Source organism: Ursus maritimus, unplaced genomic scaffold, assembly GCF_017311325.1.
Source record: "Ursus maritimus isolate PB19 unplaced genomic scaffold, ASM1731132v1 scaffold_14, whole genome shotgun sequence".
NCBI lineage: Eukaryota > Metazoa > Chordata > Mammalia > Carnivora > Ursidae > Ursus > Ursus maritimus.
The window spans coordinates 6215468-6241845 of NW_024423786.1; the positions used below are offsets into that span (position 1 = coordinate 6215468).

At 38.9% G+C, this 26378-nt stretch overlaps 1 protein-coding gene and 1 long non-coding RNA gene across 3 annotated transcripts in view; one reads left to right on the plus strand and one right to left on the minus strand.

Moving 5' to 3' along the window:
* PPARG (peroxisome proliferator activated receptor gamma) overlaps positions 1-15366 on the minus strand; it is a 154629-nt gene extending 139263 nt beyond the window's left edge. Inside the window, exon 1 of the mRNA XM_040628435.1 lies at positions 15283-15366. The gene's annotated coding sequence lies outside the window, so the exon portion shown is untranslated. The remainder of the gene's footprint in view (positions 1-15282) is intronic.
* Positions 15367-22532: 7166 nt separating this feature from the next.
* LOC103669545 overlaps positions 22533-26378 on the plus strand; it is a 30145-nt gene continuing 26299 nt past the window's right edge. For both annotated transcript variants that reach the window (XR_570328.1, XR_570327.2), the window contains exon 1: positions 22533-22895. This is a non-coding gene — a long non-coding RNA (uncharacterized LOC103669545). The remainder of the gene's footprint in view (positions 22896-26378) is intronic.

Consider the following 26378-nt stretch of genomic DNA (forward strand, 5'->3'; position numbering starts at 1 on the left):
GATTAGTCGCAGGCAATAACTTTTTACGTTTAAGCTCAGCTATTTTTTTTTTTTTAAAGATTTTATTTATTTATTCGACAGAGATAGAGACAGCCAGCGAGAGAGGGAACACAAGCAGGGGGAGTGGGAGAGGAAGAAGCAGGCTCATAGTGGAAGAGCCTGATGTGGGGCTCGATCCCATAACGCCAGGATCACGCCCTGAGCTGAAGGCAGGCGCTTAACCGCTGTGCCACCCAGGCGCCCTAAGCTCAGCTATTCACTATGGATATAAGTATCAGAAATCGTCATCATTGGTATTTTATATACTGTACAGAAATCAAGAAACCACCAAAGTTTTTACATTGGTAGTTACATAAAATTCTACCTTCAGGAGACTATCTCTGCTTTTCTCTAAACTCACATTTTCCTTACTTTGGTGCCTATGCTCATATAATTTTTCCATTTGAAGTGCTTTACCACCATCACTCCACAGTCAATGAACAATACTCAATAAATATTTTTTGAGTACCTACAATTTATCAGACACTATTCTAGGCACATTCAAATTTTTATACATATTTTAATGAAAACGGGCTATTTTAACAAAATATCCTACTTGACTTGAAGAAAAATGATTTTTTTTCTTCTGCAGCTAACCTTTTTCTTCATCTGATACCATAACCACTAAAAACATCCTTATGAAAATAATGTCCCTTACTTAAAAGCATTCTAGAATTTTCCCCAAAATCTAGTGAGGATATCATTCCTGTGGGAATCTAAGTCCTCCCCATCCTCCAAAGTGCAATTAATCTATGATAATTCCAGCTGCTAAATGCTGATAATAACAGTTGGAAGCTTGTAATAACTAAGCCAAAAACGCTGAATAATAAGTTATTTGAACTTTCACCCACATCAAAATGGAATCCTGAAGACATGACCAAAATGGGTAGTCAGGGCTGGTCTTGTTCGACCATAGCAGTACATCACAGGAGGGAGAAGGCTGGTCTTGTTCGACCATAGCAGTACATCACAGGAGGGAGAAGGCTGGTCTTGTTCGACCATAGCAGTACATCACAGGAGGGAGAAGGCTGGTCTTGTTCGACCATAGCAGTACATCACAGGAGGGAGAACAAATGATTTTAAGATCAGCAGCATGACTGATTTAGATAACTTGCTTCTGCAGATACTGCATTACTTGTGAAAAACAGCACTCGGAAGACGAACTTACCACAGAAATTAAAGGTGGAATTAAATGATGGCTGGGAAGCCATCGGAACCGTACTTTTTAAAAAAAGAACTATGGAGCCAACTGTGCAGATACACTTAAAATTGAACGTGCATTCAAATTATGGGAAATGTCATTACAACTCCTGATGAAAATGTCCGGAAAACTTAGTAGACACTGGTTTTCCAATATGGTCAATAGCAAAAGAAATAAGTCTATGAAGTTAATATTATAGACTAGGGAATCATTAGGGTATCACCCTATAAGATGTCTAGTTCATTTGTTCTATGAGATGAGACTCCTTGACTGATGGCCATTCAGATTCTGCATGAAGGTCTCACCAACAAAGTATTCCCTTCCGCACAAGGCAGCCTGCCCAGTGCTGGACAACAGTAGTAACTGGAATCTCGTCCTTATGCTGAGCTGAAGCATGCCTCCCTTTAATTTCTGGCAATCCCGTGACAAAGGGCTGTCTATGACGCAGAAGCTCCACAAGGGAAGGGACCCGTCTATCTTGCTCACTGCCACGGTCCCAGTAGCTAGCACAATGTGTGACACAGAGTAAACATGCCATAAAAATGAGTCCATGGCCGATGACTGCCCCACAGGACTCAGTCACAAAGTCCGGTCCATTTGTCCTTTAGGGCTGTGGTGCTCTAACTCAGAGGTGAAGGAACTTTTCTTTTCAATCCATTGTGGATACTTCTGTAGAATGCAAAATGAGGTGCTTGAATGTTAGGACAATATAAAAATTGTAATGCGTATCCTCCGATTTGCACTTACCTTGTACCAAGTCAGAAACGGAGGGTTTATGGGCAGATCAGTCTCATTCTCCCTACCTCTTTGTTCCTACAGGCCCTTCTCATTTTATGTCCAGATGCTGCGATAGCCTCCTGCTTTCCCTGCACACTACTGCCAAATTAATCTCCTGATTAAATCATCTCACTCTTTTTCTCAAGACCTGGAATCTCACCACTCCTTATAAGATAAAACCCACACTCCTTTGCCTGCATTCCAGACCCTTTCTCATCTGACCTAAAATCTCTATCTCCAGCCATTTCTCCTACTCACATACACATGCTACATCCACTTCAAATGCATTGATCTCGGCAGAGTTTCCCTCAATCCATGCTTACGCACTATGACAGGCTTTGTTTTCTTACGCTGGAAATTCCTTTCCCCTCCTTTTAGTCTGCCTCAAACCCTGAACTTTTTCTTTTGTTCTGTTTTATGGGGCAAAATTCACAGAACATGAAATTAACTATTTTAAAATGCACAACTCAGTGGTATTAAGCACATTCTTCAAGCTGTGCAACCAGCACCTCTATCTAGTTCCAAAACATTTTAATCACCTCAAAAGGAAATCCTGTACCCATTAAGCAGTCACTCCCCTTTCCCCCTTCCCCCCAGGCCCTGGCAACCACTAATCTGCTTTCTTTCTCTATGGATTTGCCTATTCTGGGTATTTCATATTAAAGGAATCGCACTTTAGTTCCCTTCTTTGTTTCTTTTTCTGTATATTTTTTAGTCCCTCCCCCTGCCCCCATAAGGTTACCCTGTAAATCTCCCAGCTTCTCAAGTCCAGTTTAACCCCTCCCTTCTCTACATGGCTTTTTCGGGGCATACCCTCCAATCCACCCTGATCCACCATTCCCTGAATTTTTGTAGCATTTGTTTTCTGTCTTACTTACTTTAGCTCTTAATCATATATTGCTCTGAACTGTTGGCTCCATGTTTGAATTTTACCCCATTTTGATTCATGTGAATTATAAACTCCTCCTTCTAGCAGCTTTGGTGTCTCCCTCTGTGCCTAGAACACACTTGAACATGCATGCAATCCACCGTGCCCAGCCATACACGAATGAACAACAAACTAGGGAAACTGAAGTCTGGATCGCCAGTGAGAGAAAGCTTCAAATCCATTTCAGTTCTTCATCCTTCTTTTTACCAGGCTCTACCCTCCCTGCCACTTTGCTTCTCTCTCGTATTGTGTCTATCAGGCCCTTCTTTGCCCTAGTAGGAGGTGAACAGGTGTGGCTGCAGAAGGATAATGGCAGGCTGCCCAGGGTGGAGAGGGTGCAAACTCCCTGTATTGATCTTTGGCTAAGAGACTCCTACCTTCGTTCTACACCCACAGATGAAGGCCTGCGGAGAAGAGGGGGTGTGCAGAGATGTCACAAGGCCATATAAGAAAAGGTTCCTCTATTTGCTTTTCTTTTATATGTAAATCAGTTTCTTTGGTATTTTGATTTGAAGTTGCTCGTAAACCGAACCTGCCTTGTGAAAGGAGATTAACTGTTAAATAATGATGATAATACTTGTGATTCATATATGAAATAGAGTGATTATTTTGTATATTATAAACAAATTAATAGGTCAAAACTTGATAGTGTTTTTATCTAAACGAAATGTTTGAAAAGGAACCTGTTTATTTTAAGCCTGAGTAATAAGTCTAAATGACATTCTCTATTGTACATTATTACGAGCTTTTCTCCAGTTGTAGTACTAAATAGAATCTGTTACAGTTGCCATTGGAAGCCTCCAAACAAGAATGTAAAACAGTGCTCTGGCCCTTAGGCCATTTAAAACCTGTTTTTCTGACCAGAACAACTAAAAGATCCAACATAGAACATTGAAGTCTATAATTAACATTTTTTCCCCCTTTCATATCCCATTTTGCCCGCTTTAAAATAGTAAAATGGAAATCTCTTCTGGCATTAATTTCAAATCATTATGTATCATTAAAAATGTTAAATAAAATAGAAATTAACTTTTTAGAGAGTAACTTAGGAAATTCCTTTAATATGTAGAGAATAGTAGCACTGAGAATCCCATACCAGTGATCCTGAAAAAGCACAAAATTGTCCTCAGTATCAAATCAAGTTTAAAAATATTTATAAAATACTTCTAATGCACCCAGTCCCCCTGTAGTACAGGCTGTGAATTAGGGAAATCAAATCAAGTTTAGAAGTATTTATAAAGCACTGATAATACACCCAGTTCCTACACTACAGGCCATGGATTAGGGAAGGTATGCAGTACGTATGTACGTAAGAGGAATAAGAACTACAACATCCTTTCTACCCTCTATGAATTAACCATTTTGCTTGGTACACAGAATTTGCTCAGAAAAATTATAAGACATGACAGCAAAGAATCAGCAAATAAGATGTGTCTTATAGAATATGGAACACGTTAAATTACATTTCAGGGTAGATGTGCCTTCTAATTGTTTTACTTCATCTGAGATTAAAATTAGTTTGCGTTTTCTGAATTCGAAAGCTGATGGCCAGTATAAATATTTTACACACGTGTTGTACGACAAAGGAAATCAACCTGACATTTAAAAACTTCATGCACATAATAAAGACAAGTTAATTATGTGTCTGTATTGGGCTTTGCTAGGATCCAAGATTGTTCCAGCAGACACAGTGAATTACATAGAATGAATCGTGTGCGTCGCCTAAAGACACAACCAGTGTCCAGTATGCTGTGTTCAACTGCTTATTTTCCCAGCTTTTATTGAGCTGTGGTCATTTGCCTCCCTAGTGTTAGATGCTGGTGTCCCGATCCAGCACGGTGTGCTCTCAAGACGGAAAATTACCAGTCTGACCCTCTGGCCATGTTTCCAGGTGGCAGATTTTTCTTCCTATGTAAGGATATCTAGTGTTGAAAAGCAAGTAGTCATTTATTAAATGTCTGTGAAGTTTGTGGAATTGAATAAACTATAGTGAAATCTGCAAAATTGGAGAATTCTGGTTACATCTGAAGTAAACCGCACTCTACTTTACCATGTGAGTCTACATATGTGTGGATATTGTACTTAACTTCACGTAAATTCCTTCAAAAGTATTTTCCTCATCATGATTCCCCCAAAGTCTCATGTTGTTCAGAACTTATTTTAAAGTGATCAATAAAATATTTTCTGTCAATGTAACATCAGAACTAAAATAGTAGACAATTTGTATGTGAATATAGAATTTGGAAATAGCTATAACAAGTAATTTGACCAAAGGATGCGCTTTTGAAATAATAGCTGGATCTCCTTTTACTCAAATATTATATTCTAAATATGTAAGAGTTCCTTATAGGCTTTTAAAGAAAAGTAGCTAACTATTTCTCAGGGGGGAAAAGAGTGTTTTGTTTTGTTTGTTTTATTTTAACCAGAGAGTCCCCGTGAACTTTGTTTTACATTTCTCTTAAGTATAAATATTTTTTTTATAAATAAGGTTACAAATTCACTTGCATAGGTCACCCCTTACATGTATTCACTGCGAGAACATTATAAAACAAATAATCTTTCTGTGAAGTGATAATGACCTAGTCATTTGGATTTTCAATAACAGTAATACCCTATTAACAAAGGATGCATTCTATACCCTTTAATAATAAATTTGTCACTGAGAGAGACATAAAGTAATGTAATATAACATTACACATAACACACAATACATACATATAACAATATAGTAATAAGGGATCCAGGAAAAATATTCAAGGATGCAGGTTTTCCCCTATTCACAACCAGCTCAAAGATAGCCTCCTGACTCCATGTTGGTCTAGCAAAGCTGCCTTGTCACACGGGAAGGGCCAAGACTGCGGCCTCCTCTTAGATATCACCTCTCCCACAACTGTTCTTGTTATATCTAGTGAACAATAATTGTAAACTCCAGGAGAGACGGAATTTGTCTGTTCATTGCTTTATCCTCCTTCTCTAAAATAGTCTTGGCACAAAGGAGGAGCTCAATAGATATTTGTTGAATAAATAAATCTTCATTAAAAAGGAGCTTCTTCTCAGTCAATTTGTCCTTGGAGGTATCATCACATGAAGTCTGTGTTACCCGCAAATTCTAAGGCTATAAACTGAATTTTATTGGCTGAGGTCTGCCTTGGGCTATTATAGGACTAAATAATCAGAAATGGGGGACACAGAAAGAAAGGGGAATATTCCATATTCTTGATAAAAAATTTCTAAAAGCTTTTAAAACTTTGTTTTCATTCAGATAATGGTTATTCTAAAGACATCAAGCTGATATAAACTTCTCAAAAGAAGTTCCAAAGAAAGTGACAAGAAAAATGTAACCTGTAATCTGGGTCAAAAGCAAAACCACTTAATTTTCCCTTTGGGATTTCTAGAACAATGCAACAGAAAAAAGGAAAAATTAATTAATCAAACGCTATTACTGCTGTGTGTGTGTGCGTGGTGTGCTCATATGTGTATACAAAAACGTATTGCTCTGTGTATGTATATTTACATATTATATTAAATATATGTCATATTTTAAAAATATGCCTTTTACAGCGTTCACGCAGAAGTCTGACTACATTTTTGGAAACCCCAATTCCCTTGCTATTAATAACTATCCTATCATGGGATCATTTATTTTTATAAAAAAACATAATAGACATACATATTTTTTAGAAAAAAAAAATGTTTAAAGTGTGGCTTTACAGCAAAATAACTCCAGAAACTATTTTTTAAAAGTTCTGTGTGTCAGTGTATGCTAAAGATCAAATAGGGAGCACAGGCCCAAAGAAATAAACAAAATCAGGGGCGCCTGGGTGGCACAGCGGTTAAGCGTCTGCCTTCGGCTCAGGGCGTGATCCCAGCGTTCTGGGATCAAGCCCCACATCAGGCTCCTCCGCTATGAGCCTGCTTCTTCCTCTCCCACTCCCCCTGCTTGTGTTCCCTCTCTCGCTGGCTGTCTCTCTCTCTGTCGAATGAATAAATAAAATAAAAAAAAAATCTTTAAAAAAAAAAAAAGAAATAAACAAAATCAAATCTGATGCATGGCTGAGAAAATTAAGAGACTGTAGCAGAGATGGGATATTTTTCTCCTCCCAAATAGAAGCTAGTCAAGCAAAGAGTACAGAGAAGTCCAATGTGTGAAATAAAATTAAGTATGAAATAAAACCGGGTGTAACCAAAGGAAGTCATGTGGTGCCTTACGTTACCATCAATGGCTTTCAAGGAATTAAACAGGTAGATGATTCTCAATGTTTAATTGACTCTTTGCCTTGATATTTACTAATCAGAGTTATAGACATACTGAAAAACAGAACAGCTATAAACGTGCTTTTAGTAACAAATAATTTTATATTAGTGGCTGAACTTTGGAAATGAGAGAAAAATACAAACATCTTTAAAAAGTCCTCCATAACCTATTTAATATAACTGTCCTAAGTTTTATATATTCCTTCCCTTCCAGGCTTTTTGATATACATATATTTATATAAGGTTGCAATCAATTGTGCACAGACATTTTTATGCTACATTTCTGAGTTAATATTTTTCAGATTACCATTTCTTAATTGTCACTAATGATTGTATGACATTCCACCTAGTGATTATACCATAATTTACTTAACTATTCTCCTGCTATTGGACATTTAAGTTACTCCCAAATATTGGTTCCTATAGCATTGCTTTTATGAAAGTCTGTGGGTATTTTGTTCTCCCTATATCCTCCACGTCTTTGGGACATGTTCCAGAAGTAGGCGTATGGCATCCCAGTGTGTGATATACACCCAGCTGCTTCCTAAGCACCCTGAACTCAATCACGGTGACATCAGAAATATGTAAGAGTACAAGTTTCCTCAATTCCAGAACGAAAGAATTTTAGAATTAAAAAAAAAAAAAACTATCACCAACAATCACTAGGAAGGGTACATTTTTTACTTTTACTAAACTGGAATTTAGGTTTACACTTGTATCTTGTATGTCTGTTTTATGTGGATCTTCTAGGGGTGAATCATCCTCAGTGATCTTATACAATCCAGTCCTGAAGTTGTAGTCTTTGAACTTGGAGACTCAGGATTCCTAGCAGACATTCTAAGGTAAGAAGAACCAGTGATGCTCAGGCTACCAAGTGAGCTGGCTAGCTTCTCTTGACACAAGCTTACTGACAACACAGAACTTCTTTAAGTAATACAATGCCAAGCCAATGGGGTTAATTTTACAGGATGATCCCAAGAGAGTCTATCAATGGGGAGAATAGAGAAAAGAACTTAACTATAGGCAAGGGTAAGGCCTACTAAAAATAATCCAAACTAAGTACACTGATCAATGGGTCCAGGCCATCACATGAGATGCAGGAACAAGGGGGGTCCAAAACAGTATCCATCAGAATCCCCTGGAGAGCCTGTTAAAACACATCCCCGGAGTTTCTGACTCAGTAGGTCTGGGTGTGGCCTGAGAATTTGCATTTCTACGAAGTTCCCAGATAATGCTGATGCTGCTGGTCCAAGGACCACACTTGAGAACCACCGCCTTAGATGATTTCTTCAGTCTTTTTTTTTTTTAAGACTTTATTTATTTATTCACGAGAGACAGAGAGGCAGAGGGAGAAGCAGGCTCCCCATGGGGCACGGAGCCCGATGAGGCACTCGATTCCAGGACCCTGGGATCACGATCCAAGCCGAAGGCAGACGCTCAAACGACTGAGCCACCCAGGCGCCCCTGATTTCTTCATCCTTCATCCTTTTTAAAACATTTATTGACTGCGTACTAAAAACTGTACTAGATGCTAGAGATAGGAAGATAAATAAAACCCAATTAGTACCTGCTTCAAGAAACTAATAATCTAAATTTTTGTAGACATTGTACTGCTCTAGTCCTAAATACCAATGAATTTGGACCTCGTTAAAAAAAAGTTTAAAAGCATATTATGTTGTCTTTAAATAAGCCAGGATGTTTCTAATTAGTTGCAAATACTTCAGGAAAACATGTAGTAATCCTCCATTGGCAAATGCCTGGGTATTTTCTTCACTCTTCTGGATTTTGACATATGCAAATAATTTGTTAAAGTATCTTCTTAATTTACATATACACCATTCATATGTTTGTTCTCTTTCATAAACTCTATCCAGTACATAAAACAAGAGAAAAAAATTTAAGCACTTTTCCACATGCAATAAAAAACTTGTTTACACCAGTAATTATCAACTGACAGAAAAGAACAATGTTTAGTAAGGTAGGACTTTGAGATTCTCTGCTTTAGATTCCGAATTCTGCAATACGGTGGAAAAAGTGAAGGACAAGTAAGCAATGTGCTCAGCCATAGGCATGAGGGTGGCCCAAACCTGACTGTTAAACACTACCTACCAGCTAATTCAAAGAATTAATGAACTTGCTTTTGACATAGTTACTAAGCTTCTACTTCTAACAGAGATGTGTTGGCTTGCCATAACTTTTTTTTTTTTTTTAAGATTTTATTTATTTATTTGACAGAGAGAGAGACAGCCAGCGAGAGAGGGAACACAAGCAGGGAGAGTGGGAGAGGAAGAAGCAGGCTCATAGCGGAGGAGCCTGACGTGGGGCTCGATCCCAGAACGCCGGGATCACGCCCTGAGCCGAAGGCAGACGCTTAACGATTGAGCCACCCAGGCGCCCCATGCCATAACTATTTTTGAGCAAAAAAATAAAAGAAAAAATAAAGCATGTGTTAAGTTTTATGATCTGTGGATCTGTGAAAGCATTAAGTATTATTTATATTTCAGTGTATGTTTTCCTGATGTGATTGAAAGGTCCCCCTCATTTTTATCTATTAAGAAGCTACGTTAAAAGTCTGGAAGAACTAACTCATGGAGGTGCTAGATAATTTGTCTAGCATCACAGAGAAAATAAAAAGACATAATGAGAGGTAACATTCAGATATCTGATTGCCAACTACTAACTCATAACCTTAATTTTGATAACATATCCTAGGAAAGTGGGTGTTGGGGAATAACAACTTGTTTTCTTGGAGGGCAAAAAAATGGTTCAAGAAAGATCTGTATTGATCTCTAAGAGAAAAATAAAGGCATGTATAGGAGACTATATCTTTTCCTACCACTGCTAGTCCCAATGGTTATTTTCCTATTTGGTTTCACACAGGCTGGTTTATGGGGAAACTGGAACATGAATCACTTTAATTTTATTTTTCCTTCTCCAGATCACCTCTTTTTAAACTCCCACATGTGTTGTCTGTTCCCTAAAGGCCTTGTTTTCAGGTAGCAAGGAAACTAGGAACTAACTTCTCAAATTTTTGCTGACAGTGATTTAAAGAACTAACTCTGCTAGGAATATTGGTATTTTGAAAGTGGACTTCAAACTTCCAAATGACAAATACAGTTTTAGAGGCAGAATGACAGCCAGTGGGGTGAGGTCAAAGTTACGGGGTTCTTTCCAGCGCTTCATCATTGTACTCGGGCAGTCTGACAGGTATGTTTCCCCACTGCCTTCCCTATGAAGGAAAATTTATTCCTTAAACATACAGGGTAAGAATATCCTTTTTCCATTCACTTTCCCAGATTCTCTCCTGAGGCAACTTCTAGAGCCCGAGAGAGTAACAGTGCTAAGTGGCAACTTTAGAATTTAAAGCTATTTTAAAATTCTATGATGTCATTGAGGAACAGGGTAAATTCTTAGAAACCAACCTTTTATTTGAGGTCTATGTACAGTAACTGCAATCTGCTGATTGTGGGAGTTGACCATACACAGATCTCTTAGACTCCTACTCAGGGTATTTCCCTATTTTTCTACCTCCCTCATATCTCTCTTCTCCTTATCTGTGGTAAACTGTGAAGGAATTCACACCCCGGGTTTATGCTAATATGAACTCTTTCCAGAAGGTCAGAAAATTTGTCTCAGTAAGTCTTATCCACATTGTTAACTCTCCTAGATGAGTCTACAAATTAAAGTGGTTTTCTTTTTTAAATAATGAATCAGTTACACTAGCAATGAATTTATTTTCTAAAAGCGATGAAGTGGAATAAAAAATGTTTCCTGGACAGATACTGAATCAAACTGAACTAAATCATTCATGATCTAGTTTAAATCCTGACCGTAAAGTTTTAAGTCTCAATTTTAATTGATTCTTGTTGCATGAACTGATGACTTCATTTCTTCCCTTTATATCTGAGAAATCACAGTAGGGAAAGGAGACTCACTACACCCTGTCGCAAAAAAGATTTTCAAGTTGAGAATGGCCTCGTCACTGGGATAGCTGAAGGTATAGCAATGACTCTGAGAAAGCAGAAACTCTGCTCCTTGCTCCCCACCCCAAAGGGGAAGCCACAGGGAAAGGGAACACTCACCTACAGGCACTGGCCTAAACCTTTCTTTGCCCTCTGTCTCCTCACCCCTTTAGTTATGTCCCTACATGGGCTCTGTAGCTCCATATTCCAGGAACAGAATGGGGTTCAGACCTGGAACCAAGTCCCTTACTTTCCTGCAGAGGAGACACTTCACAATAAAATACATTATTTAACAATTCATAAGTAGAATTTAAAGTGTATTATTTGGATGATGCATGATTAATTACATGCTTTTCCAATTACTCCCTACTAGTAAATTGGTGGGCTGTTAGGAGGCATCCTCACTTTCAAGCCACTAAAAGCCTATTTCTGGTTATAGCTTGTTAGGAAAAGACCCAATTTTTACAACAAACACAAGTCACTATTTAGTCTTTTAGTCTGAGATACTGAACTGTCTTTTGATCTGAAGGTTCACAGACCTCATTATAAAACAAACCTGCTCCTGGGTAACATACATTAAGCACTCACAGGGCACACCATAAACAGGTAAAGAATAGAACTTCATAAAATAAAAGCACAAGCTACACCCACACCACGTTAGACACGCAATGGTGACACAAGATCCACATTGTGTCTATACAGGACTCACAAAGATAATAACAGTAAAACAACAAAAAAATAGTCATCTGATTTTTTATCTAAAGTCACCAGGGAATAGGAAATACAATTTTAAATTGAATAGTGATGAAATATTTCCAGAAACATTTTATAAATTGATAACCACCCAGCAAGCATTATCTTTAGTTCATTCTTTGTTGTTGTGTTTTGCTGTTGTTGTTGTTCTGAAGTATGCTCCAGGCCCAGTGTGGAGCCCAACAGAGAGCTTGAACAAACTCACAATCCTAAGATAAAGACCTGAGCTGAGATCAAGAGTCAGATGCTCAACCGACTGAACCACCCGGGTGCCCCTCTTCAGTTCATTCTTAACAATGTTCTCAAAATTTGTCCTATGGTGAACCATCAGCATTTGTACAAGCGTTAGCTGTGACATGAATACCATGAAGGTTCTTTTAAAAATATCTGCTCAGTTAATTTCAGGGCAACGTATTATCATGTGAGATACACACGTTTACTGATAAAGTCTTAAAATCATACCAAAAAAAAAAAAAAAGCAGAGAACAATTGCAATACTTCCCCCATTTCACTGATGAGAAAATGGACAGTTAGAAAGGATAAGTGATCGATGGCCATTACCACCCTAACTGCGTGGGAGCTCATCTGATCTCCGAAGCTAAGCAGGGTCGGGTCTGCTTAGCAATGGGATGGGAGCAAGCACAAGTGACTCGCCCCATTGTAATAAGTGAAACTGTGAGAAATGTAAACATTCATATTCTGAATTAAATATTCACTATTGAAATGTTGATATGTATTGATTGTAGAAGAAAACTATTTCTTAATATATAAATTTAAAAAACCAAATAATATAAGTATATACTATTATTGGTGATAGTTTCTGTCTTAACATCTACAAAAGCTATCTCCAAAATATGGTCTATTGCATTTGAATCAATTTCCTTCTAACAACCAACGTAAATATTTTAGGTAAATAAATATTAAAACATGACATTTTTATTAAATAAGCTCTAAAACATATGCCATATAACCTCTCAAAATCTACCTCTGTATTGTGATAAAATACAAATAGTAAATAAGAAACTCCAGGAAGATTTCAAATAATCTTCAATTTAAAATTTTTATCTAGAATGTTACGAAACTAACTGAAGTATGATGTGTGCGGGCTGTCTACACTTGCAAGATGTGTATGATGTGCGGGGAATGTCTACGCTTGCAAGACGGTTATTCACAGATCTTACTGTACTTTGGTGGAGTCAAATTGTATCAGTTTCAAAGGAGCTTCGTAAGCACTTTAAACCACTGCCCTTTTTATTGCTTTTAGGTCTCAACTACCCTAACGGTGGGATCTGCTAGAAAAAATAAGAAAAGCAACTCAGAAATTCAGGTGGGGAGTACACGCTTACATTTATAGACTGGTGACTTAAATCAAGTTTTCTTGACTAGTGATTTTTTAAAAATCCTCTACAACTGGCATTTATTTAGTGGAAACCTATGAGACCAAAAACATCTTCCAGTATGTTTTGCTACACTTTAGGACATATATTCCTACGTTCGAGTGAAAGTGAATTCAGCAAGACACCCACAAATTAGAAGGATGACATTTTCTGTTATCCACTAGCAGACAGATGCATACATACATCCTATGAAAGAAGTAAAAGTATGGGCCGGGATTTATAAAACATTTGTAAAGTATTATTTTAACACTTTTTCTGTGCTTCATGAAAGTCTCTTGTTATTAACAACCATTTCATAATCTGAAAACTAAGTGAAATGTATTAATACTGGTGTATATTTTCACAGCAGTGGCTGTCACACAGCTTTCACACGCATAATTATCTTCATAGTTAAGATTAGTGGCAAACATCTTATTTTCAGAGAATTACAGGAGAGAGAAAATAAGTATTTGTTTATAGTCCTATAACTTACTAAAAGCAATTAGCTGTAATCAGTAATGCATTTCTAATTCATATTCCTAAAGTCAGACTTTGTCTCTTGTAAAAATTTTAAATGTCACAAGGATTTTTTAAATTAATAGTGATTTTTTAAAATTATGACATACTGTTTAAATGTAAGTCTGAAATATACAAAGAAATGAATGTTAAGGAAATTTGTCCCTTTAAGGAAAACTGTATATATTAAAAATAACCAATCATAAGAATATTTTCAAAGTATTTTAAGTGTAATAAAGGATATGATGCTGGCGGACATTTGAGTTTTACTTTTTCAAAATTACATTCTTTTAAATTTAAAAGAATGAAAAAACAATGCCCCAAAATCTTAGCCCAGAATTCTTCAAATCTTTATACTTCATCAATGTCATGCTGTTATAGTAGTTTTTGTAAAGACTAGAAACAAACTTTTCAATATGAAAACGAATTTTTATTTAAAAATGAAATAACCACTTTTCCCCCCAGTGAATTATAAAAGATTGAGATGGTCACTAGTTGATTCTAAAATGTTTTAAGATCTACTTATCAGCAAGTGAAGTATCACATATCATATAATTTAAATAAAGGAGAAAAATTATGTGAAGTACCCAGTAAGGCAAAAATAGATGGTTTTGTATCAAACTTCATTTTTTGGCTAACGCAACATTAGCTTTAAATTTTGTATATTAAAGAATACAACGGCAGCGCATTAATTGCAGGATGAATCTGTGAATCTGACTGAAAATAGACAACACAAAAATTATGTTGACACTTGAACAGGTGCTCTTGAAACATCCCTCAGAACACTAACTGGTAACATGTGTGTCTTCCATAAAACATTCATAGGAGTGTGAAGTATTTCTTTAAGAGAGAAGCCCCAGGGAATGTCTCTGTCAGTCTCTACACCAGAAGGGTTTCCTAAATCATCTAACACCATCAGTTTGGTTCTGCTTTCAGTCAGTGATTGATACCTTAGCTATAGTCAGGAGACTGCCAGAGAACACCTGAGATTTGTGGACGAAGGTGTGCCTGGGTCCTTTTAAAGAGTAAGTTATTCACTCTTCTCTCAACATCTCTGTTTCAATTCTTTAGTGAATGATAAAAAACGGTTGACATTAAAACAATGTCCTTCAAAATAAGGCGCTTCTCAAGCAATAGGGTTCCTACAACTCAGTTCATCATCTTGCCTGGTTTTGTTTTCAGATGTTAATTTAAACAAAATTAATTTCACATTTCATCCCCCAACCTTGAAAAGGAAAAACAGAAGAACTTTAGCTTCTTCCTGACAGATCACTATTTCTTGACTTTATTTCTCCTAAAATTGACACTATTTTTGGAAAGAAAAAAGTGAATTATCCTTAGACCCAAGTGAATTCTTAGGGTAAAACAAGAGCACAGCCAAATAATAACGATATAATATGACCGTCATCACCATCTCGCAAATTTTGGATACATTAACACATTTCAACAAAATGCAATCAGAGTGAGGCGACTCACCTAAGCAACGGAAGCTAACAAGAAGAATTTAGAAATGCAGCCTTCTGAACACCAGCAGAGGTAAAGGCCCCTTCTTTACCTAACAACTGACCTTATATAAAAGCAGCGACTAGGTTACTCCCAGTTTCTGCCTCCTTACCTTAGGCTCCTCCCCAAATACCAAGGCATGCAGGACCACACCACACACCCACTTTCCTCCCCTGCACTGAGGGACCGGTGCTTTCTGTTCGAGCTACCTGCCTCTCCCTACCTCAGTGAGAGCACACAGAGCGGTCGGTGAGGCGCGCGGCACGTGTAGGAACCCCAGCCCGGTAATGCCACCTCTCCACACACGGGGGTGGGGCGGGGGACGCACGCTTTCTCCATCCCCTACAACCCCGGGAATCCGGCCCACATCCCAGCCTCTCCGTTCGGCTCTCGGCCAGCTCAGCGCTCAAGGGCACCGGGGCTAGGTGACCTCGAAGGCGCCCCTCGCTTATCTGTCACCGCGACCCCCACAGTGACCGCCGCCAGGGCTCTGGAGACCGAGCAGGCGACTCCGCGGTGGCGGGACAGACAGGCACCGGAGCCCGTGTTTCGGTCCCAAAGTTCCCCTCGAGCGCCTCCCAGACGCCTGCGCACCTCCGCGGGGGACTCGGAGGTCCCCGGTTCTCTCGGACCCCGACCCAGGCGCTCCCTCGAGGGGACCTGTCCCGGGAGCGCCAGACGCATGACCGGCGTCTGCCGGTGCGCGGCCGCCGCTCCCTGTGGCGCGTCTCGCGTGCAGCCCGTGCCCTCCACCGCCCGGCTGGCTCGCTGTGCCGGGACTTCTCTGAGCGCCCGCGACCCTCACCCGGGACCTGTCCGCGCCGGTCCCCTCCGACCTCGACGCCGTAGCCCCGGCCCTCCTCGGGCCCCGACCCCTCGGCGCTTCCCCGCCCTTCAGGCCCCCAGCGCCGCCCCGCACCCCGACACTGACCTGCGGCGGACGGCTGCGCCCCGGTGTCCGGCGCAACTCCGAGCGCTCCCAGGCAGACTGGCGCGGGCGCGGCGCGGGCACGAGTGCCGAGTAGCTCGGCCCCGGCCGCAGGCCGGAGCCGGGCCGGGGCGCGAAGGGCGCGGCAACGGCGCGAGGGCGGGCGCGGCGCGGGGGCGGGGAGCGCGCGGCGCGGGGCGCCCGCCGCCTGGCGCACAGTAGGGCCCCGGGCGGCGGGGGCTGCCTTGGCGTGCGCCCACTCGGCCCGGCCTAGCTTGTTCCTCCTTGCCGCCGCTGGGAGGCGGCCCAGAAATGGTCCCATTTTACAGAGCCGGCCCCCGAACGGAGCTCAGGAAGGTGCCCGCAGTCACGTCTGGGAACAGTCCGAGGTGCGGGATTCCGGAGCCCGCCTTCCGTCTCCACGCCAGTGTGTCTCACCCTTCGCCCTGCGAGATTTCTTTTTTCCAAGTTATTTTTAATGACATTCTTTAAAAAGAAATTGAATCATGTTTAAGATCACCTGGTTTTTAGCTGAGGGCCCAATGGTGCTGCGCACTTCCAGCGCCCCCCTTTTGCATTTGTACTTCACACCGGTGCTCATTAGTCCCTTAAGGTGACAGAGTTTTAGTTTTAATCATTAAAAGCATTTCTTAAACTCATTAACAGAATTTCTTGAATTCTTCAGCGGTGTTTCCTCCACTGAGGGATCGGGACACATGGGGTGGGGGGCGGTGGGACGCGGGGCGTGGGAATCCCAAGCTCTCGCGTTGGAGAAGTTTGGGGCGCGCTGCCTCGTAAATGTACTGGGGCCGCTTTTCCTACCGCTCGCTTGGTGACGACCCGTCCAGAGCAGTTCACGGATGCCCAGACAGCCTCTGTCTTCTGGACTTGAGGCCCTACCTTCTTTCCCTTCTTTCCATTTCATTTACCGAGCATCCCTTTCAAGGCCTGGTCCTCCTTGAGAAGGCAAAGATGAATAACGTTCCTGCCTTCACGATTGAGAAGCTCAAGAAGCTTCTCAATTGCTTGTCCAAAATGCTCTCTAGTCCTTTCACATATTAACTTGTTGGGAACGCTTAGTTCTTTTCCCTTGAGGGTGAAGGTTCTCATTTTTGAAGTACAATTTTGTGAGGATGAGTATCGCTTCTGAAAAGGTTCCGAGCTGAAGTCAATAGATTGATGTCCTTCTACTTGTCTCCCAAAACAAGGAGAGCTACGGCTCTGCAGGGACTCGAAGGAAGAACATTTGTTGACCTTTGAAAACGCCATTTCTTTGCCTGTCGTCAAGGTAAGTCAGGTTGTCAGGGCTCAACATTCTACACTTGGGCACAGAAGTGCTGCATGCATCCTTCTCGATCATTCCAGAGTTCCAATCTGGTTTCAAATGTATAATTCGGCATTTGTCAGTTTATTGACAGAGTTGTACCACCATCATCATTTCAAAAGTTAAAACGCCTACCCATTTGCAGTCATTCCCTGTAACCCTACCTAACCACTAATCCAGTTGTCTCTATAGATTAACCGATGTTGGATATATCATATAAATAAAATCATAACAATAAGGTCTTCTGTGACATGCTTCTTTGAACTTAGCATAATGTTTTGAGGCTCATCCCTGTGGTATGGTATCGGTATTTCTTTCTTTTTTATGGTCAAATAATATTCCATTGTATGGATATATCATATTTTGTTTATTCATCCACTGTTGATGAATATTGGGAATATTGGGAATATAAGGAAATATTCTATACTAGAAATAATGCTGCTATGAACAGTCATATCAAGGTTTTGTGTAGGCATGTTTTTCATTTCTCTTGGGTATGTATCTAGGAGCAGAACTGCTGGATCAAATGGTAACTCTATGTTTAACTTTTTAAGGAACTGCCAGCCTGTTTTCCAAGGTGGCTACACCATTCTACGTTCCTGTCAGCCATGTATGGAGGTTCCAAGTTCTCCACATTCTTGGCAACACTTGTTACTGTCTTTCTTATTTTAGCCCACCTGATGTGTGTGAAATGGTACCTCATTGTGGTTTTGATTTGTATTTCCCTAATAACTCATCATACAAGCATCTTTTCAATGTGCTTATTGGCTATTTGTGTATCCTCCGTGAAGAAAAGTCTATTAAAATCCTTTTCTCATCTTTAAATTGGATTATTTGTATTTTTATTGTTAATTTATAAGATTTGTTTATATATTCTGTATACAAGTTCTTTGTCAGATATATAATTAACAAATATGTCCTTCCATCCAGTAAGTTCTTTTTACTTTCTTCTTGACATTATTTAAAGCAGAAGAATTTTTAATTTTAATGAAATCCAATTTACCTATTTTTCTCTTGGTGTCACATCAATTCCTAATCCAGAGCCATAAAAATTTACTCCTAAATTCTTTTAAGAGTTTTATAATTTTAGCTCTTATGTTTAGGTCTGTGATTTATTTTGAGTTAAATTTTGCTTATGGTGTGAGATAGGGCAAATATACTTTTGGTTGGGGAAATTCCCATAATTAACGACACTGACCAAAGAGAATCCCAACACAGTTAAGTCAGGATGGTGCAACATTTTAAAGTTGCATATTGGAATATGAATACTTTCTGAACATCCTTCTAGATTAAAAAAATATTCTGTGATTTTTGAAAGTGATCTATAGTTAGCGAAGCCTAAAAATGTAAGAAGTTAAGCAATGTAAATAGAAATAATATAAATCTGTTTTTTAAACTACTGGTCTTCATTCACTGATGGGTTATTAAATAAAATCAGTGGGTTATAACTAATATATTTTTTAAAGTCCAATAAAACAGAACAGAACAGAAACTATCAGAATGTACTTCTTAAATTTAAAAAACATTGCTTTATAACTTCTATGTTATGTATATGTGTGTTTGTGTGTACCAGGAATTGGTGTTAAACATGTTTATTACTGTTGGCCATATTTTCAAAAATTAGAAAAACGCTGTGTAAGCTATAATTGCAGAATTCTTTCATTCCACAAACATTTATTGAGTGCTTGTTTTGTGCCAGGCCTTCTGCTAAGTGCTGGGGATAAAATGATAAACAGCACATAGTCTCCACCCTACAACAACATGCATATGCTGTCCTACCCATATTGTAGTTTCTAGAGCTAAAAGATTGTACCTTGGTTCAAGTTTTTCCCAACCACAAGGACACCTTCCAACTATTGATATTTGGTCCTGTGGCACTTATTTTTTTTTGCAATTAGTGCTCAGCTGTTTACCTCATTCGAGATTTGCAAACATATTTGCTTTTCTTCCAACTAGGGGAACTTTGTTCCCAGGTTCATAATTGCATACTATGTTTATTATATTGGGAAGGAGGTGGGAGGTGACCATAACTGAATTGATTCGCATTTTCCTCCAATTAAAACTAGCTCAAGTGAGAGAACTCAGGTTTTTTTTTTTTTTTTTTGAGAACTCAGGTATTTTTAAATACTGTTATATTACTTCTTAAGGGGGAAATACCAAATAATGACAAAAAAGATAATGACAACATTTTTATTTTTCAAGGGCTTGGCAAAACGGAGTGTTGGCATTAATAGTGATATTTAACTATTTTGGAGATTGGGCTTAGGAAAATTAATGTGGCCTATTTCCAATCACCCAATTGAGTCACTTATTCATGGCAGCTGTGTACAATCACGACTCTGACATTTGCTCCTTCTCTTTATCTGAGACACCATTTGTTGTATCTAAACACCAATCATTCCCAGGAGATTTAGAAGATCTTAATTTAAAATTTAAAAAATTATAACCAGTTCAACATGCCAGACAGGTTAACGGCACACACACACAGAGACACACACACACACACAGACATGCACACCACACACACACACACGCTTCCACAAATACGCCACTTTTTGAATGACTCTATTATGTTCCCATACATGATTTTTCGATCTTTTTATAAAAGTTTACCTGCAACCTCCCAATTTTACTTTGACTTTGATTAAGGTCCTTTTCTCTTCCTCTCCCTATTCTGCCACCTGTTATCTTGCCCTTACTAAATGACTTGCCCGTTTGTTACAAGATGTTACAGCCAAGCTTGTAGCCCATTTCTTCAGACCTCCAGTTGATTGATCTTTTCATTACACCTCTCTGCATAAGTCAGCTTTCTGTTTCTGAGTGGTTGCCTATGAATAAAAAAAATTTCTGGAACATTTTAACACAAGTATTAATCTTGATTATAAACAAATAATTAGGTTACAATATATGCAGCTACGTGTTGAATTAAATTAAAAACTATCAGAGAATATAGCCAAATTAGTGGGGGTTTTTTGTATCCCAACTTTGAGCTTTTTTAAAGACAACTTGGAAGAATTGAAAGAAATAATTTTAAAGCCATTTCTTCAAGAGTACTGTTTTCTTTCCTATTGAAATAACTCCCTATTTTTCTGTTACTCACCTGTTTTTGAACATACTTTATTTTTTATAATTTATAAACATCGTATGAACTTAATGATATTTAATTCCAAGGAAAGTTCCATTTGATAATTTCAATAGTTTTGAATTAGACTACTTCAATTTTAAAGTTTTAATGGTTTGAAAACATCTTTTAAAGGTTCAGAAATACTTTGATTTTCAGGGAATAAAAAAGAGAGCATTTTGCCCTGCTTTGCCAAATTTTCTCTACTTTTTCTCCAAAAAATTGACCTACGTTGCACATCAGATTGGCTTCTAAGTGTCAAGAGGTAGGAAGTAGAGGGAGTAGATGTTAGGAAAAAGAGAACTCCTGGTCACCCTGGAATAGCAGAGTTTTCAGAATGGGAAAGTTGTCCTATTTTCCATTAATCTTTTCCTTTCAAGAGTATGAAGTAGTGGTAGAATGGAAAGAGCCCTGACCTTTGTCTCTGCTTATTGCGACCTTTGGCAGGAGATTCGCTCTCTCTGAAGCTTAGTTTCCTCGTCTATAAAATGGAAATATAATATATTCCCACAATCTCACCAATGAGATGATGTGAGAAAATGCCAAGTCAGCCTCCTACTAGGAACTCAGTAAGTGTTGTTTATCAACTGGGTGAAAAGAAAGCACTGAGAATGTTCTTTCTAATAGTCACTGATTAATATATTAAAGCACAGTTTGGATGCTAAACTGTATTTTTTTTTTTTTTAAGATTTTATTTATTTAGGGGCACCTGGGTGGCTCAGTCAGTTAAGCGTCTGCCTTCAGCTCAGGTCATGATCTCAGGGTCCTGGGATGGAGTCCAGTGCTGGGCTCCCTGCTCTCAGGGAAACTGCTTCTCCCTCTCCTCCCTGTTCGTGCTCTCTCTCTCTCTTTCTATTTATTTGAGAGAGAGAGAAAGAGTGCTCTCGTGCACAGGTGGGGGGAGGGGCAGAGGCAAAGGCAGAAGCAAACTCCTCACTGAGCAGGGAGCCTCCTCACTGATCGAGTGTGGGACTCGATCCCAGGACCGGGGAATCATGACCTGAGTTGAAGGCAGCTGCTTAACAGACTGAGCCACCCTAAACTGCATTTCAGTACATTTTTGGGGAAATACTTTTTGAAGTATTTTTTTCCTATTTATCTCTTATTTAGTCATTCGTCTAATGGACACTCTGCTCTCTTCCTTTCTTGCATGAAAGAATAACTAGTATAATGAATAGATTTAAAAATAACTATGAACTCCAGATTTCTGTATGAGAATGGTTTTCTCAGGACACCTGTGTGATTTTATAGGTCCCAGGCTTTGTCATATAAAGCTAAAAAGCAAACGCTTGTTATGATGGAAAAGATTAGACATAATACAGAAGTGGTAATGAACCCCCTTGTACTCATAATCTGGTGTCAGTTTATGGCCAATCTTGTTTCTTCTGTACCCTCACTCACCTCCCTCTCTTCTAATATACTTCTGAAGCAAATCCCCTAAACACGTTTCATCATAAAACTTTCAAACTGTTTTAAAATGTCGTTCTTAAGTCTTCTACGTAAAAGTTGGTTCAAATGATTTACTCTGGGAGCTTTCTGGTTTATCAGAAAAGTTTCTCTGCTGAACTTTTTTCAGCTGTATTACTTGGTAAGTTGTAAAATATGTTTATTGCCGAGAGAACCATTGTCTGCATGCTACAGACTTCCAGAGGACCCGAGCACATAAATACATTCAGGCTGCAAAATGGGCAAGTAACTTGGGAAAGACAGTTATGGTAGTTTCAGTTGCTATGAACAACAACAACAACACAAAATCAAAAACAAAAGCAAAACAATCCTTGTGTACCTGTGCCAAGAACAGATTTCAGCAGATATTGGTTCCCTAAGCTTTGGGGTAGCTGGGTGGGGCCTGGGTTGGCAGAGTTCAGGGGGGTGGTCACTTTCAGCCACTGGCAGCCCACTTCTTTTACGTTCCTCTTCCCCTTATGTGAACCGTACAAATGAGTATTGTGTGCTAAAGGTTAGAAAGAACGGCAAGACCCTAGTCTTCCCTTCTGGAAGACCTCCCTGGGAGTAATTTTGTTGTTCTGGCTTCTGCTTATCCGTCTGCGCATACATAGTGCAGTCTAACACCTGTTGTATTTCGGTATAGGTTGTTGGTGAAGTGTCCGTCTTCTATTAAGACGCAAGTGCCTTGACACGGAAACCATGGTTTATTGATTTTTTTTTTTTTTTAACGCCAAGGACCTCCTGCACTAAATGCCTGAAATCAAGTAAGTGGGCTATCGATGTCTGTTGAATGATTGATTGCTGGCTGTTTAATTTGCAAACCCATGCCTCCTATTAAGTAAATAATGCAAATAATGCAAATGTCACCTCATCAAGAGGTCTTCCATCACTGTTATTCTTTATTCTCTTAACAGTTTTCTTTTTCTTCGTCCCACCTGAAATTATGTTTTTTAAATTTTATTGTTTGTCTCTCCACACTAGAATGTGAACTCCTCCATGAAGGCAGGGATTTTTGTGAGACTTTACGACTTTAGAGCAGTTTCAGGTTCACAGCAAAGTTAAGAGTAAGATACAGAGATTTCCCATGTACCCCTTACGGAAGGGGTTTTGTATTCACTGTTGTAGCCCTAGTTCATAATATGCCATTACAAGAGGTAGGGGCTCAATAAATTTTTATTATTGTTACAGAAATAATGTCATAGACTCAATTACCTTTAGAAGTTGTGTTTTCATCATTTAGGTCCTATAAAATTGATTGGTAGGTAAATCCCCAGGCTCTGCTACTCATTTTAGCCTTACTTAGGTAGCCACTGGCTTTTTTGTTTTTACGAACATAATTTTGTTTTGAACTTTTGAACCCATGTGGCAACTTGGCTTTTGACACTGCTAACAGCTACTATTGATACAAAATTTCTATTTTAAGCGGGGTCTGAGGATGATGGGGAAGTTTGACGCTGGGGCTCCAGAGCTGCTTCCTATTAGAGTTATTTTAGATATTCTCTTCCCACTGTGATTTTTTTCAGTAAAATAATTTCCCTTTTCCCCTTGTACAGAACAGGTTTTCCAGCACCTCCATGCCTATTTCTCAAGTGCCTGACACCTAAAGGAGCATTTTTCATACATCTAGGACATGACATTGGGGGGTGACACCTTTCTGAGTGTGACAGTTTGGCACAGGATAGACTTTCCTTCTGTTTCGTATTTCTACTGCAATTTAAATGTTTGAGTAACTGGTCAGTTGGTCGTGAACTGCATGTACTTGACCTTTAACAATGAGACCTAGGGGTCTCCCGTGTAGTTGAAAATCTGCTTACAGCAGTGACTCCCCCAAGCCTTACTGATCACATCAATATTCAATGAACACGTATTTTGTATGTTATATATATTATACTGTATTCTTATAATAAAATAAGCTAGAGAAAGAAAATGTTACTAAGAAAATCATAAGAGAAAATATATTTACAGTTACTGTACCGTATTTATAAAAAAACTGTACAGTTCAAGGGTCAACTGTATATGTTTAGAAACTTTTGTACACTCTTGGGACGAGATGGGGGAGGGAATTAAGGGGACCGGTGTGCTTTACTGAAGAATCATACTTTGTTGCCATTAATATCTTTGTAACCTCTCTTCCTACTACCATAACATGGATACAAGGATACTTTTTCCTCCCCAAAGTATTTTTCTGTTTTAAATGCCCATTGATTCTTTCAGTAAAACTTCAGTACTTCAGTATAATCCTGTACTAACTCCAGACATTCAAAAACATATTTAAAATGTATCATATTACATACTTAAAGCATGCAATGTCATATGAAACACGTGTAAAACAAACATTTACAAACCATTAGCTCAATAGCAATCATCACAATATATGGACAAAGTCAACCTGACCACACAATGAAAAGATATTTACAACCAAGTGGAAAAACAAAAACAAAATAGAAAAGAAAAATAAATCACCGCCTTGAAATTTTCTGTAAATAATGACTTCTTTCCTTTACTTTCTAATTATTTTAAAATTTACAGAAGTCATATAAGCTTTTTGTAAGAAGTCAAGCCACTTGAATACCAATGTTCATAACAGTGTTACTCACAGGAAGCCAAAAAAGTGGAAACCATCCAAATGTCCGGCAACTGATGAATGGGTAAACAGAAGATGATGCATATATACAGTGGAATATTATTCGGCAGTACAAATGAATGAGGTGCTGATGCCTGCTATGAAATATGTGAACCTCCAAAAAATTATGCTGAATGAAAGAAGTCAATCATAAGAGAACTTACATCGTATAATTCCATTTATACGAAATGTTCAGAGTAGGCAAATCCATAGCGACACAACGTAGATTAGATGGGAGAGGAGAAAATAAAGCACTGGGTGTTTTACACAACTAATGAATCGTTGAACACTACGTCAGAAACTACTAATGTACTATATGTTGGCTACTGAACATGAAAAAAAGCATATTTGTTAATGGATACAGTTTCTTTTTGGGGGAGAGGAAATGTTCTGGATTTAGACAATGGTGATGGTTGCACGACTTTATTAAATATACTAAATGCATTGAATTGTTCATTTAAAAGGCTGAATTTATGATATGTGAATTATATCTCCATTTTTAAAATGCTGAGAAAAAAATATTTATATCCTCCTTTACTGAATAAGAACGAGCGTGTTTTTACTTTTCCCTTCTTCACCCACCTGCCTTGTAGTGTCATTCTGCTACTCCTGGGCTGCAGCAGATTGTTGTAACTGTGCCCAGAGAGGCTGACCCAGGGGACAAAAAGGGTCTAAAATCTTAGCTGTGCACTCGTTCTACCTGAAAGAAGGGTGACTGTTTGGGGGGGAGGGGCAAAGGGGGAGAGAGAGAAAGAGAGAATCTTAAGCAGGTCCCATACCCAGCACGGAACCCAATGCCAGGCTCAAACTAAGACCCTGAGATCATGACCTGAGCCAAAATCAAGAGTCAGACATTTAACCGACTGAGCCACCCACCAGCCCCAAGGTGAGGGACTTTCTCTAAACCATGCAGAAGTGCTTTAAGAACTAGCAGTAGCCTTAATCATTTTAATGGGCTTTTAGGGTAGTCAAGGTTGATAAATATACATAGTCTACTACCTTGGATTAAAAGCCAAACACTTCATTTCACTATAATACTATAATGGACTATTTTCCAGAATGGAACACCCTTTGGCCCTCTCTTCATAAGTCGGGTTGAAAATTATGTGATTAATCTCAAAAAGCACATTTCTAGTTTGAATGTGTGTAATACAGTTCCTTCAGATTGGCTTTTTTTTGTTTAAAAAAGACTCAGTGTGTTGTTCAACTTCACATTATGCTCCTCCAATAGTTTTTATGTTTATATCACTAAAGTACCACCACTACCAAGGGGATTTCCTGATAGTTACTTGTTCTAACAATGCAAATTTTCTGACAGCATTCTTGTAGATTTCAGAAGAGCTCAAATAATAGTATTTTTGACACTAAATTTAATCAGTGAGTCAATGCACATTTATTGAATTACTGTTGAAAATAACACTATTCCAAACAGGAAGAACCCCCAAACCATGGTACTTTACATATAAAGTGCTTATGTGCCTGGTGCATAGTAGGTACTCAACAAATATTTGGAAATGAATCAGTGGATCAAGTGCAATTTTGTTTATTTATGATACCTAAAAATCAGATACTGGCTAATAACCGTAGATTTAATAGGTCCTTATTTCCATCTTCAGAGAAAAAA